At 48.3% G+C, this 6547-nt stretch overlaps 1 long non-coding RNA gene across 1 annotated transcript; it reads right to left on the bottom strand.

Annotated features, from left to right (window-relative positions):
- Positions 1 to 4041: 4041 nt before the first annotated feature.
- On the bottom strand, positions 4042 to 4894 carry LOC139831248 (uncharacterized). The gene is made up of 3 exons (XR_011745923.1): positions 4496 to 4894; positions 4224 to 4397; positions 4042 to 4132 (listed from the first exon to the last, which is right to left on the bottom strand). It is a non-coding gene; the product is annotated as an uncharacterized lncRNA (long non-coding RNA).
- Between the last annotated feature and the right edge of the window lie 1653 nt (positions 4895 to 6547).

Raw genomic sequence — 6547 nt, 5'->3', positions numbered from 1 at the left:
CTCACCAAGTATTTCATGTGAGAGTATTTGACCAGGGGTCCAAAATTCATATGAAAGTACTTGGGACAAGATTTAAATAAAGTGAAGCACTTCATATGATTTGCATAATAGTTTTGGACAATATCACTTAATTAAACTAGCCAAGGTGTCAAGTAGGATCCTGCAGAAATCTCACTTCTAGTTTAATTTGAGATTTCTAGTTCAAAATTTGAATTTAAGTAAAAGTAGGTTTATGCGATATCCCTCTTGACACACACTATAATATGGCCCGCATCCACCATAGAGCGCTGACATGCCCCACAACACTTAGGGTGTGTTTGGTAGCCCGAACCAACCGAGAATAACTATCTCCTCTCATACATGGTGAACCTAACCAAGCTAAACTGAGATGAGATGTTGTTTGGTAGCACATGTATTAGAAGAGAAGAGATGAGATGTGATGAGATGTTGTTTGGTAGCACTTGTATGAGATGAGATGGTTAGGATACCACCACAATTGATTTTAGCACTAATTTAATATTTGAACAAAGTTGAGACTATATCAAAATATAAAATACACACTTTACTAAATACACAATAATTCAATTATGGCAAGTTTTACAAACAAGGCAAGTTTTTTTTACAGAAGGGACCTTCAAAAGAATGAAAAAAAGCAATCGGGTCCATTCATGAGGAGACCCTGCCGGTGGAGACCTTGCTGGCGTTCTTGCCGCGACGGGAGGATGCCCTGGCGGCGGCGCGATGGTCGAGGCCTGGCCAGGGTGATCTGGCCGCGACGGGAGGGCGGCCTAGCGGGGCAAGACGGTCTGCCTGGCGGCGGCGGGAGATGGCCTGGCGGCGACACAATCTTCAGGGCCTGCCGGCACGGTGGTCGGAGCATAGTGGGGGCGCTCTAGCCGTGACGGGAGGACGGCCTGGCCGCGGCGGGAGACGACCTGGCGGCGGCGCGACTCGTCCCTGGTGGCGGCGTGGTCTTCGGGGCCTGGGGGCGCGGTGCTTGGAGCCTGGCGGCGTGGTGCTCGGGGCTGAGAGGGAGGAGGCGGCAGTGACTTTGGGGGTGAAGAAAGGAATGAGCAGAGAGAAGTGGTGCGGGTTAAGGTTTGGGGGTGCGCGAGCCAGGCGTGTGGGGATGTTTGCAGGATGAGCTCGCCCAGGCTGGGTTGTGAAGCTCGATTTGAGCTTCACAACCGGGCCTGGCTGAGGAGGCTTTTCTGTATAAAGTGGGCATAGCTGAGATGAGTTGAACACATGTTTCTCTTAAAATCTTGGTTGAGATGAGAATTTGTGAGTTGTCCCAGTCTACCAAACACACCCTAGATGAAGGGCACCAAGTCCGTGAAAAGTCACTTTGAAGGATGGACTCCTTGTAGTCTGTTATTTGAAAAAAAGTGAGCTTGCTATTTTGAATTTTCAGAAAACTCTGAAAACAAAATCATAGGTGTGTACAATGATGTATTATACGGTCTTGCAAAATCTCAATACGAAATAGTTTGTATTCTGGCCTACACAAAAATGACAAATATTAACAAATCTGAAGATTTCCGAATTGTACTGTTCACCACCTTAGAACTAGAATTTTTTTTATTTTTATACAGTCCAAAATACATGATTTTTCACGTTTGATTTTTTGCATATATGTAGAAGTCATCATTATCTACATTTAATATTTTTTAGTATGTGTTATGAAACTTGATTTCAAGTAAATTCAAAAAAGTGCTCCATGGAGCCCGTTTTCCAAAACGACACATTGGGGCTATCATGCGCGACACCTTTAGGCACGACGGCGGTGGTCTTCTCTTTCGCCGAAGGAGATCGGCTAGTTTTTTTCGCTAGCTTTGGCGGATGTCGCGATCCGTCGTATGGTTCCCGATGGCGAGGCGTAGCTGTTGGTGAAAGCCGGCCCCGACTTCGGTCTTGGTGGACGATGGCGACGCCTGTTCGTCGTTACCTTGTTGAAGGCATTGTCTCTGCAGTCTGGGTTCTTTTCGCCTTGGCTGCTCTGGGGGAAACCCTAGACCCGTGTCTCTCGGATCGGACATTCTACTTGTTGGGGGCATCGTTTTTTGAGCAGGCAACGAATGATGGTGGTGATGGTGCCGAGATGGAGCGGTCTGCTTTTGCTGGGTTGGCGTCGTCAAGTCTCGGGGGCATGGTGCAGTGGTGTCTCGGAGACGGACGCAGTGTGATCGACGGCGCATGATGGTGGTGTAATCTGGCGCCGTGGCGGCGTCGATGGCAGGCCTAAGAAGGTCAATGCGATGATCCCTCTTGGAGATGGGTTCGAGGAAGGTGGTGGTAGCGATTTCTGCGGCGTGTGCAATTGCGTGCGCTGAGGGTCTGCTTGACGGGTTGTGCTTCTCACCTGTCAATGGGTGGCTTGGGACAACATTCGGTTTTAGATGATGTGCGTTGGTGTGGCCATGTTCATGGTCACCCGCTTCATCATTCTTATAGATATAGCGAGTTATCGCTAGAAAGGTGGCTTCGAATTGATCTTTGTACGTATCTCTCTTGTAAGACTTTGTGAATAATCTTATAAAGAAAAACTATACGCATCCTTTGAATGCAGAGGCTTCCATTTCGGAAAAAAAATCAGCCGCGGCACCGATCATGCATGAGTTGTCCAAAAAACTGACCCAATCACGAGACCCAACCAAGCACTCTGTCGTTGCAAGAGATTAGCGCCTCATTTACTAATTATTATCGAGTTAGTGACATGTGTTGACGACCTTTCAATGAATGCATTGGCTTCGATAAATTTCTTCTTACACTTACCACCTTTTTGCCTGTGTTTTAGTACATGACATGTTACTGATCGAGGCAAAGAAAATCCGCAGTTGGTATGAAGGTTACTTTTGAGTGATGGCAAAGAAAACACATAGTTGCACTACAGGAATGCGCCTCTATGCCGACGGCCGGCTGCCCTCGGCGTAGCCACGCCTGGCCCTCGGCGTAGGCTACGCCGACGGCAGCCCTCGGCGTACCTTGTCGACGTCTAGGTCCCTCGGCGTACGCAGCCACGCCGTCGGCGTAGGCGCCATACGCCCACTAGTGGAAAACAGGCCTTTTGATCCGGGTGGTTAGGGCCTTTTGTCGCGGGCGGCCAGCCGCGACAAGCAAGGCGCGATAAAAGGGTGGCCTTTTATCCCGGGTCACTTACGACCCGCGACATAAGGTCCACCACGTGGCAGCCGCGGGGCGCGCAGGGCACAGGCCCTTTTGTCGCGGGCGGTATTACCACCCGCGACAAAAGGCCTTCTACGTGGCGCGCGCACAACGCTTCTGCTTTAGGGTTTGAGGGGTGCAGCACCCCTCCCCCCCCCGCCACCGACCGCCTGTTATTTCATTTTTTTCGTTCGAAAATAAAAGTTGCATATATTTGTACGCTACTAGAAGTTGTACACATTCATTCATTATATATATATATAGATCGATCAAACAAATATTGGAAGCAGAAGTCGATTCCCCTTACACATATTCGTAGGTTCCCTACATATATACATGGAGCTCACGATCGACAAACGGTACTAACGACCGTCTATTTGGAGGTAGAACAACTATCTGGACTAAACAAGCCTTTGTTGTTTATTACTTCTCTAACCAAAAGTCCCGCCACTTCCTCCGCGATTCCTAGTGCGTGTTCCTTTGGTTGGAGTCTGTCCCGCATGAAGTCGACCTATATACGAAAATGAGATGAGTATGACTATATCAGTCTTGATAACGAAATATTGATGATAATAAATAAAGTTGTGAATGTTATTGCTTACGTCGAATTTATTTCTGTTCTGCTTCTCAGTGGTTAACATGCGAATGGACTCGCAAAACGTAGTATCCACATAGATTCGTCCCTTGTGGCTGCTGGGGGCACGCTACAGGAGTAAATGTTAGCTTCTTTGCAAAGGTAATGTCCTTATGAACATTCTTCAAAGCTTGCCAAGCCCTGCCAGGCAAAAGAATGATTGAATGAGTGGATAATTAATTGATATCTCACGAAAGATAAAGCGCGGCGATGAAGGAAATTACACTTGGAGCAACACGCAAGTCCTGGAACCCGTCCAGGCCTCTACTCAGTGGGTCTCTTACTTCAACTATTCCCTTATCAGGTTGAATGTCTAGTAGAATCCAGTGGAAGCTGCACATGTTATGCATATATACGTCAGGAATTACACTTAACATCGAGTAAGAAAAATTGAATGTGCATAAAAGATCATTAAGACTCTCACTCGTAGTTGTAAGGAAACAATATTGAATCACAGAAATATTGCTGCCCCAAAAACCTTAGTAGGTTTCCCCCCGTTTCTTCGCGTTTATGCTTCACCGTTTCAACATGTATTTTATCTGGGTCAACAAACCCAACATTGATAATATTATTACTTTTGCACTCACTGATCTTCAGTCTGCAAAAGAGAACCCATAAGATATAATGAGTATATATATGCAATGAAAACGAACATGAACTGAATGAAAATGAACTTATATGTAGTTAACAACTTACAAGCAATAGCAACTCATGAGAGATTTGTCGAGGGCTTCTAGATTGAATAACTGCCAGAGTTCATTCATCTCAATATGGATCTCCTCGTTTCGGTAGTAATATTCCCATGGTATACTCGCCACGATGTACATTTTTTTCTCCTTGCATGCATCAAGGTACCACTGATGCAAATTCCGCATATGTGTTGGCAGTTTATGCAGCTGCTCTCTGCTGACCAAGTCTTCCCCGTAGACAAATGTAGGAGCTATATCAGCAGTGGGTAGTGCAGCATCTGCGGCACCAAACAATTCGTCCACGGTAACTCCACATTGAGCCGCTAGAGTTGCAGCTTCTTCCATATTGACAGCACCACCATGTTCCTCGTACACCTTGGGAACATTAAACACTTTGAGTGGTGGGATCGATTGTTTGGGCTGAGCACCGAGGAGGGAACTTCCTTTCTCTTTTTGCCTTTTGTCGTTTGCTTGGCCTTGAGGGGTGCACTTGTTGAACTTGACCTTTTCTCATCTGCACTTCTAGCTGATGATTTGCTCGTGCCAGCAATGTCCTTCTCCTTAGCCTTTTCATCCTTCTTTTGGTCAATAACCTTCGCAAGAGTGCGTGTATAGTCATCCTTCTTCTCGTGTAACTCATACTGCGATGGTGTGTTCAGAAAACTAGTAGCATATTCTATTTGCTTCTCTGTGTATGGCTCTGGCGCTGGAGGTTTTGGCTTATGGAAATGATCATAGTTGTGTTTCGCAACAGCGGCCGCATTTTCCTCGACAGGAAGATCCCAAGGACGGGGGGGAGGAACCTTTGGTACTTTTGGGAGGGGCGACCTCTTGGGGACAGGACTCTTGAAACGCTTCCGGCTGGGTGCATTCCGAGTCTTAGTGGGCGGAGGCGGCGGCGGCTGGAGATGGAGATGGAGTACCGATGTCGTGGTCGACGTCGTACCCACGGGGTGATGGTGTCGACATGTGATCAGTAGGAGGAGGTGATGGTGGCCTGCGATCACCTGGAGGAGGTGATGGTGACCTGCTGGGACGACCGGTACTAGGTGCTACCCAGCCTGGCAGCCTGATGTTCTTCTTTTCCCAGAGAATGATTTCTCCCAGCACCTCTCTGAGTGTAAGCCCCCCATCACCTCCAGGGATATGGAGCTCCAATGTCTCCCACTGCGGGACAACTGAATCCACCCCGACACGAGCATAGCCAGCTGGAATCGGATTGCCATGCCATGTTGCCGGCTCACCTTCAGGTCCAAATGCCGGTAAGACATAGCCGACCGCCACCTTAACAGAAACCTTCCTGAACACCTCATGGAGATCACAAGGTGTTGTCTCCTTGATTCCATCCAAGGGGTCGCCAGGACCGGCATCTATCATCATCCGTGTAGGAGGGGCCTCCGAGTCGGCCACGCTGCTGTCTCGTCGCTGAGATATTTCAGCGGTATTATCTGGCGGGCGCTGTCCTTTTAGTTCATTTATCTCCCGCTGCTGCTGCTGAAGCTCCCGCTGCTGCTGGTCAAGTCGGCGTTGGAACTCGGCCATCCGGTCATTCTGCACCTCCAGCTGGCGTTGTTTAGCTCTCGCTCGGCTTCTATAAGTCTCCGCGTCGGCCGGAAACCCAAGCGACCACGGAACACTAGGGCCGAAGCCTCTTGTTCGTCCTCCCTTCTCAGGATTACCGAGGACAAGCGTCAGCAAGTCTTTCTCTCTATCGGGAGCAAACTTTAGTTTTCCCGCCTTTATATCTGTCGTCACTTCAATCCATTTTTGCCTGGGTACCCTAACCCTGGTGTCACTTTCAACAATGTTCCCCTGTCTTCATGTCATACTCACAGCCATGCGCGAGGAACCAATTTCGAGCCCTTATGTCCCATCCTTCTCGCGTGGGTTGGAGTGATCCCGTTCAGCTCCATCTCAGCCTCTTGTGCATCCCACTTAGGCATGGCTCTTCCGTAGCCCCCTCGCCCCGTATGATGGTGATATTTCTTCTCGCTTGCATTCTTCTTGTTTTTCATTTGACAGGTTCACAGCCTCCTCTGATTCTTTGTACCTCACAAAT

This window comes from Lolium perenne, chromosome 5 (genome assembly GCF_019359855.2).
Source record: "Lolium perenne isolate Kyuss_39 chromosome 5, Kyuss_2.0, whole genome shotgun sequence".
NCBI lineage: Eukaryota > Viridiplantae > Streptophyta > Magnoliopsida > Poales > Poaceae > Lolium > Lolium perenne.
This window is presented reverse-complemented; position numbering and strand designations above follow the sequence as displayed.